Raw genomic sequence first — 14,187 nt, forward strand, 5'->3', positions numbered from 1 at the left:
TTGTTCTTTTTGTGAGATGTTGTTTGTTTTTGTTTGTATTTGTAAACTTTTTTATTTGTATTTTGTGTGTTTTAAGGATGATGGTAACGTGTATCCCCCCTGTCCGGTCATGGAATACGAATATGGAAATAAACCAAAAAAAAACGAATTTTTGATTCAGAATGATCTTATTTGGAACTGCAGTTTCATCCTTCCGAAACCATATCCACCCGGGAATCTGATGTGAAAATAGATGAATTGAGACGAAGACAGGTATATTTTTGTATACTCAGAAATCACATAATTATCTTGATATTAACTATTTCTTTATGAGAATTTCCCATCCGCCTTGGAAAGAACAACAAAGGAAAATATCTGTTCTTCTTCAACAAATTTCTGATCCATCGTGGACCTCTCAGTAGGATTCGAACCCAGAATTGAAGTTCATGACCATCTGTCAGAAGAAGAAGACTCTTCGAGCTTTTCGCATGCTGGAGCTTCCCTTCGATTAGATAAAGAAGTTGGTCGACCTTTGTTTACAAGAAGGCGTGTTCGACTCGCATGTGTTAAGCATAATAGTGGAAGTTGCAGATGGGAGCTTCTTATCTGCGACTTTTTAGGCGGCACTCACCTATAGCTTGCAAACCTTTCTCTATTTGTGCATGATGATAAGTAAGAGGAGAGAAGGCACGTAAGATTCTTTTGATACGATATTTTTCTTCTCCCTTTTTTAATTTATAGTTAAGATCACCTTTGAATAACCAAAAAAGCTCGAATATATTATCGACAAGCATCTCTCTCATTATGCATAGAAGTAGAGGACTCGCTGATCCTTCTCTTGAAAGTCATCGTGCAGAAGCACCAGAAAAGGTCCCTTATGTAATTCCCCTATCTTCAAATTCCTTTTGCTTTCCGTTTTTTTTGTTTGCACATACACCCCGAAACCCTTGTGTTACAGGTCATAAATGACATTCACCCCTAGAGCTGAATCGAAAATTTAGTAAAGATCTCATTACGAAATCTGCAGGCTAGTCAAGGTACTGCTGTGTACACAGCCATTAAAGCTCAATAGGAGAGCGCTAGAATCTAGTGTGCAAATAGAAATAACCTCAGACATTCACTCCCTTTTCTTTTCTTGCCGCTGTGAGCCTCTGTGTAGCATTCCTCGAAACAACAACCGGGAAATTTCGCTCACTGATTCTATCATCTGTTCGTTTCCCACTTTGAAGAAAGGAAGGATCCCAACAAAGATAATCGATCTTTCTTTATTAGTTGCTGGAATCATCTCTTTTGAATATCAATGTGTTTGATATTCGGAATCCTCGTTACCTAATGATCGAAATATCCGGAACTCTGCAACAATATGTCTTCTTAGTGCCCATAGAGGATAATGAGTGCTATAGCTTCATCGGGGTCAGAATATAGGCTTCTGGCAAAAGATGCCTTCGTGGTACTTTATCGTCCTTCGTACATATCCAGAGGAAAAGCTTTTCACCTCTTTGAAGTTTCAGAAACTTAAATAGATTTGCTCGGTAATATTGGGAAACCCAGCCCGCTATTCCGATGGAAAGGCTTATGAAAGAATTGCAATTAGGAGTCAATAAGTCGTTAATGCGTAACTTTTTTTATTGACCTAAACGAATAAATAGACTTTTAACACCCATGCTTGTCACCCGCTGTGTTTAAGCTATACCTACCCTCAATATGCTTTCGAAATTGATTGAAAGTTTCAACAGTCAGATGGTATACAGATGATCGTCTCTGATTTTCCCTCTTCTTGTCTCACATTCAACTGGCCACAGGACCCAACACTTAGTTGTTACTTGAAATGTGATCCATTTAAAACTCAATACACAAGGAATCCTCCAAGTAGCAGAGTTTGAGTCGTCATCTCTTTCTGGACCCAAGCTACAATTGGTTTCTCCCTTTCTCTCTAATAGGAATTATAATGCTCCTTGGCTGTCCTCTAACTGGATTCTTTCAGCTGATGTTAGACGGCAGCGATCATGCAGTCGACCGATGTCAATTGTAACAGGCTGTCTCGGTCATTCGTTCCCAATTTGAAATCTCAAGTAGACACTGATAAGGAGTAAGTAAGAGCTAGAGTGAATCTCTATTTAAGAATACAGACTAGTTGGGGCATCATTACTCCACCGTTTTTATCTCTTGTCGTTATTATCCAATATCGACATCTTTCCCTGCCCAAATCAAGAACCAGAGAACCTATGAGAAGCACACGAGAATCATTGCAAAAACAGTGAGACAATTAGACTCTATTGAGTATGACCGGTGAACAAGGTACCAGATGTGTTGTGTTCTTCATTAATGCGAAAGAGAAAGGAAGAGGATTCATAAGGAGGAAAGAAGTTACCACTTGACCAATAGGTACTTAAGAAGTCTTTTCACTCCAAGCCCCTTTTTTATTCAGATAAAAGATAAGAAAGGACAGACAGCAGGAAGGGGATCTTTTTAAAGGCCTACTATCTATTTGGCCCCTGTCGTGCCAATTAAGCTTGCTATGTGCACTGCATGGATTGAATATGAATAGGCATTGGTGTGACTGGCTTCACACATACTTTTACTAGAAAGACGCATTAGGATAGTCTTGATTGAATCCATAGCATCATTCTTTCCCTGCATCCAACTGCTTTCGCAGGACAATTAGATTTCCGAAACTGCGAGAAAGTATTTTTAATTTCTCAAGAGAAACGGTGAAGGATGATGCAACGAGTTGAATTATCGACGAAAAATTAGAATTAAAAGATACGGAATATAAAGCAAAAACCACTCAGAGGAATAGGAGTAAAATATCCTCGTTTGTCTTATACCCATGAACGACTTTTGTTCAAATAGAGCAATAAGCCAGCATAGACTGTAGATCTCTCGATGAAAGTGTACAAAAGATTCATGATAAGTTATTAAAATTTGAATGGATGTAGTAACGCACCTTCTCTACCATCGACCACGAGACCAAAAGAGTATAACAGACTTCACAACAGTGGGATATGATCCCTAGATCATTGAAATGGTGCTCTTGCGAGGTACGCAAAGACGGCAGTATCGATCCACTAATTTCAATACAATGAGTTAGATTAACCTCAAGACACCAATAGACGAACTCCAAGAACTTATTGCTGCTTTAATTGAAAAGGTGTATAATTTCGTATACTTGTCCTTCTCCGCCCTCTCCATTTCTCTGGATTAAAATCGCATTCTTTTGTAGTCCGACGGAGGGAGCCTTCTACACTAAGAGCTGGTGCAGAAGGAGAGAGAGCGGGATCTTCATCGGCTCTACATATATGTTTCTTTACTATCTTACATACTATTTATCTATTCAGATAGCTTCTGAATCTCTCTCCTCTCTTCTTGTGCTTTTTCTCTTTTCCCCTGTAAATTTTGGATGCAAGGTCTATATTCCGGGCCAGTTCAAACTGATCTACAGGTCGGGTGCTTCTGCTTCATCCAGTTAAGGGGCATGTAGCTCCTTTTTGGCGGGCTAAGAGGTAGAAGTGTTCCTCCTTCTCTTCATCACAATCACCAAGCGGTTCGGATGGAACCTCAGCGAAGGCTACCCAGCTTTTATAGCACTTTCCTCATTATTCGTGTAAACCTTATAAGTATTGGCCTTTCCTCTCCAAATTTTTTATGTCTTGCTTCATAATTCGCGTGTTAGTCGATTGTCTATTCAATCTCTTGGGCACTCATTAGCGGAGGCTAGTGAACCACGAGGGCTTCTACATAGTCTTTATTCTTCTCAAGGGCTTGAGTTACCAGGTGCTATAACATTCCAACCCTGTTTTCTAAGTATACTCATACGAGGTATCTGGTCTGGAGCAAATTCTTAAGCGTGAAATATAGCCTGAATGCTCAAGGTCAATCCAATTCCTTCCTCGTCAAAGGTAGTATGAAGGAGCTTTACTTCTATTCACGACGAATGATCGTTTGTGTTCTTTCTCTCCCCTCTTGTCGTATCCGTGGCCAAGTTGAGTGTGAGTTTGACCTTCTCCCAATGAGATATTTGGTTAAAAGACAAGCATGGGGAAGCCATGGTGCGATGGAATCAATATCGTTGGAGAGAACCAAATGCTGTATGATATATGGTAAAGGGTGACTTTTTCAAACTGCAAGATCTCGTTGGTCCTAAAATAGCCTTCATTTCAGTTAGTGTAACGCCTGTGGCCTCTTCTATTACCCGCCCCTTTTTTCTTTTCCTTATCTAATGACATAGATAGATATAATCGTCTATTTATTTCTCTGCGTAGCGTATAGGGAGAGTGAAATCCTAAGTGAAAGTATTAACTAGACTGATTGGCGAGCCCTCACAAGGTGCGAGTAGACTTTAAAGTAAGATCGAGTTATAGAGTGTGGTGTGAGTGCGAGCGAAGAAAAGGGTTCGGTAAGGGGTGCTTTCGCCTGTGCCTTGCGCCCTACCGTTTATCCCGTGTAGGTAAGCGATTTTCACTTCATTGGCGCTATTTGCAGAATAGTTCCGGTGATAATCTTCTTTTTTGTGTTGTGTTGGCGGTTATTGATTGGTGACGACGAAATACCTTCTATTGCTATTAGTGTTTTAATCTTAACTCAGCGGAGCAGGCAGTGTAGATACGAAGAAATATAGCGGCTAACTCTACAAATTAGCATGCGATGAGCGAGACTACACAGAAACGGATTCTAAACTGACAACTTTTTGTGGCGACGATTCTCAGATGTAACCTCAACTCACCTTGTCCTTGGGCCATTCCATCAGGGTCCGCGCTTAACGCAGCTCTGCTTCTCTCATTGAGAACTTAGAGAGGGCTCGCTCTCGAAATCGTGTCCCTTCCAGTTGTGTAAGAAGGCGTCCACCGATCACGAGGTGCCGTTTCTCTGGCGTGGCACACTTTGTCGCGATCGCAGTCTGCCGTAGTGCGATCTTCTTCCCTTAGACAATGGACTTGGCCTTACCTATTTGGCTTCAGAACGCACTTGTCACAGCCCTTACATGCATCCTTACAAAGCCTCACAATTTCAGACCGATGAGCCTCCAAGATATGCCGATCTATTCTTAGTTCTTGTGCAAAGCATTCTTATGAAGAAATTTGAAGTATAGGGAGCGGCGACGGAGAGGAATAAAAAGAGGTTCATTCTCTTCCCCCAAAAGTGGTGGAAATAAATTCACGATGAGTGGATTCAGGTTGTTTCCAAATCGCCATTCTAGACGAAACTCCTCCTTGATGAGCTTCCGTATATAAACATGATCCAATAAAATAATTGAGAGTCGAGTTTTCACTTATTCACGTTAGGCTGTTAAAGAGTGCAATCACCCGGCCTTCATAAATGAAGATTATGAATCACCTTTAAGGAATGCGTCTAATTACGAATCTGAACGCATTCTGTGCTCATGTGGGGCAGCATATGCGCTAATCCTTATGTTGCTCGAGATGCCTTCGCTTCATTCAAATGGTATTGAAGTTTCTCCTCGTATAATCTCCTCTCTGTCTCCTATTTGATACTCTGGCTATGTGGCATATTACTCGACAAAAAATAGTCGGACAGTGATTGCACAGTGATGATTCACTTTTGTCTTATGTCCTATCTCTATATTCCAAATTTCTCGTCAGTCAATCCCTTATTTTCTTCATTCTTAAAAATTGGACGTGATGAGTCAGTTTTATCTCGGAATATTCATGAATTATTCACACAGTATCTTAAAATTGAAGACCATTTAGATCTCGTTGAGTTATCAAATCTCCATACTTAAGACAAAGAGTAATCCGAATTGGCTATCTCTTTTAGAGGATGGATTTTCTGACGTACTAAAATAGGACTTCCTTCCACAACATCATAGTCGTTCAAAAGAAGCTAAACCCCGGTCCTCTGTACTGCCAATTAGGTTTAGAAGCATGAACTTTCCCTTTTACATAATCTTCTCATATTATGTGGTCGTTACAATATGCCTAGGTCTATTTTTGCGTTTATTATTCTCCCTCCATGTTAGGAGAATCATCTTCCAATGAAGAAAGAAAAAGGTTAGTGCTACTTCCTCAGTATCAGAACATCTAAGTGGTTCCATAGCTGGGCTATCGTAGCCGTCTCGTGGCCTCCCTTCCAAAAGATCTATCAGGAGATTTATTAGGATTTACAAAGATATTATGATACGATAGTCGTATAATTGGAGACGAGCGTAGATAGCGAAGATTATATTCTTTTCTCTTCCAGGCAAGCTAAACCAATCTCTAAATCCAATACCGAGTCGCCGGGGCTGCGTGGGCTAATGAAAATTAGAGGATGAAATGTGATTCGTACCGGTCTCTATTCTTTTTATTAAAAAAGTACATCATGAGATGATTGTTTTATATTTACTTGTTAATTATTATATTATTTAACTTAATTAGTTTCTATTATAAGATTCTCTTTTCTCCTCATCGTCTCTCAATCAACAAAAGAACAAAGAAGAAATAAGATAGCTAAAGTGTCCTATGTCGTTCCGAGCAACAACATTTTCTAAATCACAATCTCGCTTGGTCCTGTGTACAAATCCATCTCTAGAAAGTACACTGTGACCAACCCAGGCATAGGAGTTTCTTTGAAAGTTTATGTTAGGTTCGATTCAAGCTTATCACAAATCAGTCGACATATTCGTTTTAACGAATAGTCGTATGATACAGATCATCCGAAGACGGGGCGGCCCTCTTCTCGGTCAACAATCATTAATGGCACAGATTCCTTCATGCTCATACACATATAATTATTACTTTGTACCGCAAGCTCACTCGGCAGGCCATATTGGATTTTTTTATGTCTTCTAAGAACTGAATCTCAATAGACTTCTGCCTTAGTGAGTCATGTGCCGAAAGGAGTAAGAAGAGTACAGTAGAGAGAACTAGTTACGGTATCTGTGGACAAATTTTGTCAAATTAATAGTCAAATCTCTGCATCTAGCGCGGCGTATAAGACACTAAATAGTTAAATGGTTTCACTAGTTTTGCATGTGAATAGTGAATATAATCCAGATTAGGCTATAGCAGTAGTTAATTAACTTAGACTATTTCTAAGAAGATGATTCTATGTCGTAAAAATTGCCTAAGTTTATGAGTCTTCGCGCTGCCTGCGTCTTCTAAGAGATAACCCACATTCTTAACAGGAATAGCAAATAAAAGGTGCGTGATGTAAAAACTGTCTTATGTGATCCACCTTTGTTCTTTAGATGGTGCGTGCGAAAATAAAGGCGGGAAAGTACTCTCATTACCTTTAGGACAGAATATTAAGCATGGGTTTCGAACTCTTCATTTTCTGGTGTCATAGTCAATAGCTATTTGAAATAGTCATTCGCTCCCGGATAAGGGTTAGAAGAGTTCACCTAGTATGTGATCTATACTCAATGGCATTACAGACGTTTTATGATCATTACGCTTTCAATCCGGTGTATATTCGTATCTCCACTCTTATAAAGAAAAGCACCTATCTTCATAATCTATATACTCTTAATAGCATGTTGGCGAACATTTATACAAAACTGCTTAACCGCCGGAAGCACACGTGCGAGACTTGGTCCCAAACAAAAAACAGACAGTATTCTTACATCCGGTATAGACAGTCACACTAACTAATTTGACTTCTCTCCATCTTTCGCACTGAATAATTCAGTGACTTTATTGAAGTGCTAATGGGTGAGAAACAGCTAAAATACCTTAGGGTCTAATTTTGAATATTCAAAAGTGAAGATCAGTAATATGCAACGGGTTCAAACATCGTTGGCTGATTCTGTTGTGCAGAGGTAGTTAGACGCCGCGTGTAGCGTGGCGGAACTGCCAGACGAGACATCATTTACCCGAAACAGAAGGCATAGAGAGGGAGTTCGACTAAGCGGTCGAATAACTCGTTAACAATAGATCTTTCAGACAGGAATTGACAACCAAGACATATATGTGATATGAGATCGATAGTAACCTCATAGAAACGACCCTAATCGAAATGCATATCCATTCTGTTATTCCTTATATACACTATGGGGATTGTGAGCAAAAATATATAATTTTTACACCCGCAGGAGGGGCTATAATATGGAGATTACCAATTGTTTCTGGTTACAGAAGTTCCTATAATATAATGGGAAATCCCTACCTTTTCGACGATGCGGTTTGAACTATTGATTTTACGTAATTGTGAAGAACCATACATAGGATTTTACGGCGAATACCTAGTAAATTCGATCCACTGAATCCAATTTGAGTACCTCTACAGAGAATTAAGACCTCAACAGAAAACTAGAAAGAGTTAGACGCAGCAAGTGATTTGAGTTCAGATTTCTCTCCCCTATCATATAAAATTATTGACTCTATAGATAGATAATATGGAGAGATGATCTCAAAAATTGTTTAAGCACCGGACAGAACCGGTAACGCCCGCTTGTTTTCCAAAGAGGGCGATGAAGGACGGGTTATTCACATTTCATTTGATTGGTCGTAGGCTGAATTGAAAGGCTAAGCCAGTGGTAATTCTAAGGATTACCCCCGTAGGGAAAAATAGAGATGTCTCCTAGCGTTTACCCGTTACCATTGAAGTAGCAAACGTAATTTTCATAGTGTCATTCAGTTCTGAATGCTACATGAGAGAACATAAGCCAGATGAAGGAACGGGAAGAACTAGGATGTAGAAGATTCATAACATGAGGGGATTTCTGGCAAATTTGGATCTATTTATCCACTCTATGTGGAGCTTGATTGTGCTGGATTATATATAAAGAATTCTACGATATATATAAATCCATCTGTATTATGATATTGATCAGTCTACATCCAGAAAGTCGTATTGCTTGGAAGAAGCTTTTTTACAGTTTGGGAAGGGGTTTTGATTTGATTCAGATAAGGAAGAATTCTTACTTCAACCGATATGCCTTAGGCACGGCTCATACATAACATGAGAACATCACACTGCGGGAAAGGTGGACAATTAGCTAGTAGCAGCAGGTGCGTAGCGATATACTGATGCAAAAGAGGGGAATTGGCACATTAAAAATTAACCTGTCGTGGGGAGGTCCGTTTGATATTCCATAAAACTGCTCTTAGCAACAGTCGGACAAAGTGGGAATGTTGGGGTTTAAACCAGAAAAGTTTGGGTAGAGGGCCGGATCTTAAAATGGGCTAGGTAAGCGTCCTGTAGTAATGATGTGTTTAGTAGTTTATGAAACCCTGTAGACCATCCCATGGGGGTTGTGAAGGAGGGCCCCCAATTGGGAGAAAAAAACCCGCAACTCCTTGGGTTTATCCTGCACTTGGTAAGAAGAATAGTAGAAAAGGAATAAAATTTTTATAGTGAGGAATTTGTTCTTCGTCGTCGTAGTAAATAGTAGAGAAAAATGAATTTGTTCTCGTCTCTACAAAAAAACAAAAAAAAAGAGTTAATTAACTGTTGACAGCGTTCACTATAAAAAAAATCATTTTGTAGCAAATCATTATATTAGAATAATTATAATAAGCTTAACGCAAGGAGAAAAGATATAGTAATAATAACTTGGTTCCAGAACATCTACCATCTAGTACCCAGCAAATGATTGCCATACGCATTGCTATCCCAGTAATGAAAAGAAGCATACCTATTTATTTTATAACAGATCGTTATGGTAGTCATAAATTGGCCCGTTAGATTTGTTCACCTACTCTAAACTTCCGAGGACATACAAAAATATGATATATAGATCTCTTCGTTTAAATTATATAGGACGAAACGATTAAAATGAAAATCATATTTAATTTATAATTTGAATTTATATATATATATTAAGAAAGTATATCGTATTATTAACAAATAAGATTTATAATTTCTAAATAAATGTTTATTAAATGTTTATTCATTTTTTTAGTTGAAAAATCGAATTTTATCGATAGGATAGAAGCCTAATAATATAGAAATTTATTAATCTTTAGTCAAAAACGACTCTCATATTTGTTATACAACACTCCTTTAAAGCATCGGTAAGACTAATTATTCAAGTTGATTAAGATTTGGCATAAAGAAAAAGGTGATGTGTCGTAAAGTTGTATACTTCATTGATTTTGTATATCGTATCAATTATTTGGATTGGTTTATTTGCTGAATAAGCAAATGGCTAGTAACATGTAAATTTTCAACAAATTACAATGCATTTATAAAGAAATATTAAAAAAAAAAAATACACAAACAAATAAGACGTATCTATTTTATGTATAGTAGTCGGAGAATTATTGCGGAAAAAAATAAATCTGCTTGGTGTCATACTTTGGTACAACTCAAAGCATGAATCTCTTTGGTTTGCACCACAACCAACAAATATTCCGAGAATCTACAAGAAGAAAAAATACGATATTGGAATCCATAAATATATACAAAAAAATATTAGAATATCCCTCGTGTTGAAGGAATTTGTACGATAAAGATTCAACAAAAAGAATCATCTTATTTCAAGTCTTATCTATATGGGATTTCCAAATTTTAATTAAGACGGGTAAGCTGTTTAAGAAATACAGACGAGATATGCAAAAAAAAACTGAATGTGTGAACCAGAAAAGCTAAACATTGCTTATTACAAGAATTGCAAATGCTTAATAAACCATCCTATATTATGCTTGCAGGATATTTTTATAGGCCGCGCACAATTAAAAAATAGGTTTCTTTTCGGTAAAGCGAATGAAAAAAAGCTATTGAGATTAACTGAACAAGCAGGTAAAAAGGAGTGCAAGTACATAATTGCGGGACGTATCGATGGAAAAGAAATTGCACGTATCGAATGGATCAGAGAAGAGTAGGTTTTCCTCTACAAACCATTCGAGCTTTAAAAATTGTGATATGTTCCTATTACAGTTCGAACTATTTATGTTTTTTTGTAATTAGGGTTATTCAAAGTTTGGATATTTATAAACTAAACAGAATAACCAATTTTTCCTTATCTTTTAAGGTTTCATGTTTCAATAAAACAAAAATTACATAAACTATTTCATTTTGTATTCCAAAACAAAAAAATAGATAAAATTTCTATTAAGATTGAATTGAATAAAAAAAATTCAATTAATCATTATTGATATTGATATAATTGCTATTGCTTAGTTGTGCGACTCCGTTAGTTTTTTTAGAAATGCTTAAAAATTCAACATTAGAAAAAAAAAAGAAACCAACTATAATATGAATAATTAAAAAAGAAAGTAATTAACCAAAGCTCATTGCTTCGGGATTATCTAAGCATTTAAAGAAATATGTCAAAACAAAAAAATTACAATAAAGATATGATATATATAGAATATAATTAGTTAGCAACTCAAATATGCAAAAAACAAAAAAAAAAATGAATATCTGATTATGAGTTGTAAAAGCAATAAAATTAAAATATACAGATAAATGGAAGGGTGTGTGAAAGAAAGGAGAAAAAAAATCTATCATATAGAATTCTAATATGGTAAAGGTCTATGGGTCATCTCAAGTAAAAAGCAGTGTAATAAAGCCATCAATAGTAATTAAATCCATATATAAATGGATTATTATTCATATACACAAACAAATCAAGAGCTCCGAAATCAATAAAAATGAGAAGGTTTTGATCAAGAAAAAGAAAAGTATTTTTAAAAAAAAATCTTTATAATTAGAGAGAGGCTCCGTTGTAGAATTCAACCTAACCAATAATTGAGAAGCGATGGGGAACGACGAAACCTGCGAAATCTAAGATATTTTTTTTAAACAAATCTTAAGATTCATTTATCGGGGAATGGCGGCAACAAAACCAAAAAAAGAATCCATTCTTTTTTACTTGAGGAATTTATGCCTACATTCCATCTGATTGGTAATAAAAGAGTTGAATATTTCGCTCGGCGAAAATTTGTATTTTATTGAATTTTTTTTATTTTGCCAATCCGACTATGAAATACATCATGCTAATAAAAGACAAAAAAGAAAATAAAATAAGGATTCGTGAATATATAATGATAACAAGAACAATATTATTTAGTTATATACAGAATGCAAAAATTGTTCTTAAATGTCTGATAAGAAATACATATTAGTATATATATCAAAAACAAGATATACAAATTTTCCAATAGATAATATATATATAACTCGCGATTTTCATAATATCATTAAACATATGTTATATTAGTGTAATATTAATTTTTATCGATTTAATATCGATTTATAGTTATAATATATTATTTGGAATCGTTTCATTCGCGAGGAGCCGTTTATGAAGATGAAAAATTATGTACGGGTTCTGTAATAGAGATGAAGTTGAGATGAACAACCAATTTCAACTTAGAACCCCAAAAGAACCAGATTTCGTAAACAACATAGAGGAAGAATGAAAGGAATATCCAATTTATCGAGGTTTAATTAATATTCTGCTTCGGAAGATATTGTCTATCTTTCAGGCACTTGCAGCGCCCTTGGATCCACGTCTAGACAAATAGAAAGCGGGACGGCGAAGCGCAATGTCACGAAGTGTCCGAATCGATGTGGACAAATATTGGGTTACGCATATTTCCAGACAACCAGTTACAGTAAGACCCACCGAAACGCGATATGGGTTCGGGAAAAGGATCTCCCGAATATTGGGTACGTCGGTTAAACCTGGGAAAAATAGCTTATATGAGTATGGGTTGGATATCAGAAAATATAGTGCCAGAAAAGGCTATTTTCTTTAGGCAGCCTGTCAAAAAAAGGCCTATAACGGACTTTCAATTACATTATTTCCAGTGATAATAATGAAAACCCAAAGTTAAAGAGGCTTTAGATGAAAACATAACAATTGCAATTTGTAAAGTTCCTTATTTTGAACACAGAATATTTTTTTTTACTGTCAATCTTGGACTGAAAGAACAAAAAAATGATATGATTTCAACCTCAAACCTATTTGAATGTAGCTTTGATAACAAAGCGGAGCCGCCGAATTGATGTGTATTGCGGAATCCTAGACTAGTAATCCGATAGCTTATATTGGCTGACATTTTGTTGCTGTAATCAAGGAAGCAGTACCAAATTATACCTTAGAAAGATATCAGATAGGATCAAGCTGGTAATTGTACGTACTTATGTAAGAACTCAAAAACCGTTAGCAACGGTTTTTAATACTAATTCAGGTTATGATGTAATGCTGCAGTTGTTCACTTTGATCAAAAGGAATTCCACAAAAGGAACTCGAGATCTTTTTGTGCTAATCGCTACGGAATTGAGACAAGTTAAATTTTCCAACTAAAATAGTTTCATTAGCAGCGAGGTATTATAACAATTATCAAGGCCAAAAAACCGTGATATGGATATATTTGTTTTTGTAATGAAAATGCGATTAATTAATATATTATATCTCACACATTTATCCCTTTTGTAGTAATTACTTCTATAGTATTAAGAAATAACAATTCATTATCTATTTACATATTAATATTGGTATTGATCTAAAATGAAATATTATCGGATGATCTAAATGAAATAATAAAAAAAATAGAAAAAACGAGCATGTTGATTATATGAAAGATAAGGAGCAACAATCATTCTTCGTTTATCATTGGGAGTGAACGGACACCATCGCTGACAAATAATAATCCCCCCCCTTTATATACGAATTGCTGATATGAATAGAAAAAAAAATGGTCACAATCCATATTACTCATCAACCAAATACACTGTGAATACTTCTTACGACGAGGGTTTTAGTGGAAACTCAGAAAACATAGGAAGACGCCTATTATTATTTAGTATTTACTCTACGCTATTAGAACTAAAATAAGAAAGGATCATATCAAAACTTTTTTTAAATTTAAAACGGACAAATCAGTACACACTCTGAGTCTGCGAAATATATTTCTAATTATCAAAAACAGAACCCTAAATTTAGGAGGCAATTGGGTGATTGTAATTCTAATTCAACTAAATCATAGGAGGAACATAATGGACAGAATCAGAAGGCTAACAGAGTTAGAAAAAATATAGGCTGGAAAAATTTTCATGTTTATTATGGGTAATCTTAATCTAAGAAATACGATTAGATGACGAAAATGTTCTATCCATAATTATGTCAAAAAAAGACGTAGAGAGACAACATCAGATTTTAGAGATACTCACCACCCTCACGTATACTAAAGTGAATAGTGCGAAGGGGTTTAACTGTAAACTGGAATTGAGATAAAAAAAATAAAAAAAAGAATAAGAAAATACAAAAAATGGATTACAAAGCAAGGATTTTAATTCACTGAAATGAAATAATTCCCA

At 36.1% G+C, this 14,187-nt stretch overlaps 1 pseudogene; it reads right to left on the reverse strand.

Annotated features, from left to right (window-relative positions):
- Positions 1-14,187, reverse strand: part of LOC113852535 — a 91,557-nt pseudogene that overhangs the window by 10,253 nt on the left and 67,117 nt on the right.

This window comes from Abrus precatorius, unplaced genomic scaffold, assembly GCF_003935025.1.
Source record: "Abrus precatorius isolate BTA unplaced genomic scaffold, Abrus_2018 Scaffold0, whole genome shotgun sequence".
Taxonomy (NCBI): domain Eukaryota; kingdom Viridiplantae; phylum Streptophyta; class Magnoliopsida; order Fabales; family Fabaceae; genus Abrus; species Abrus precatorius.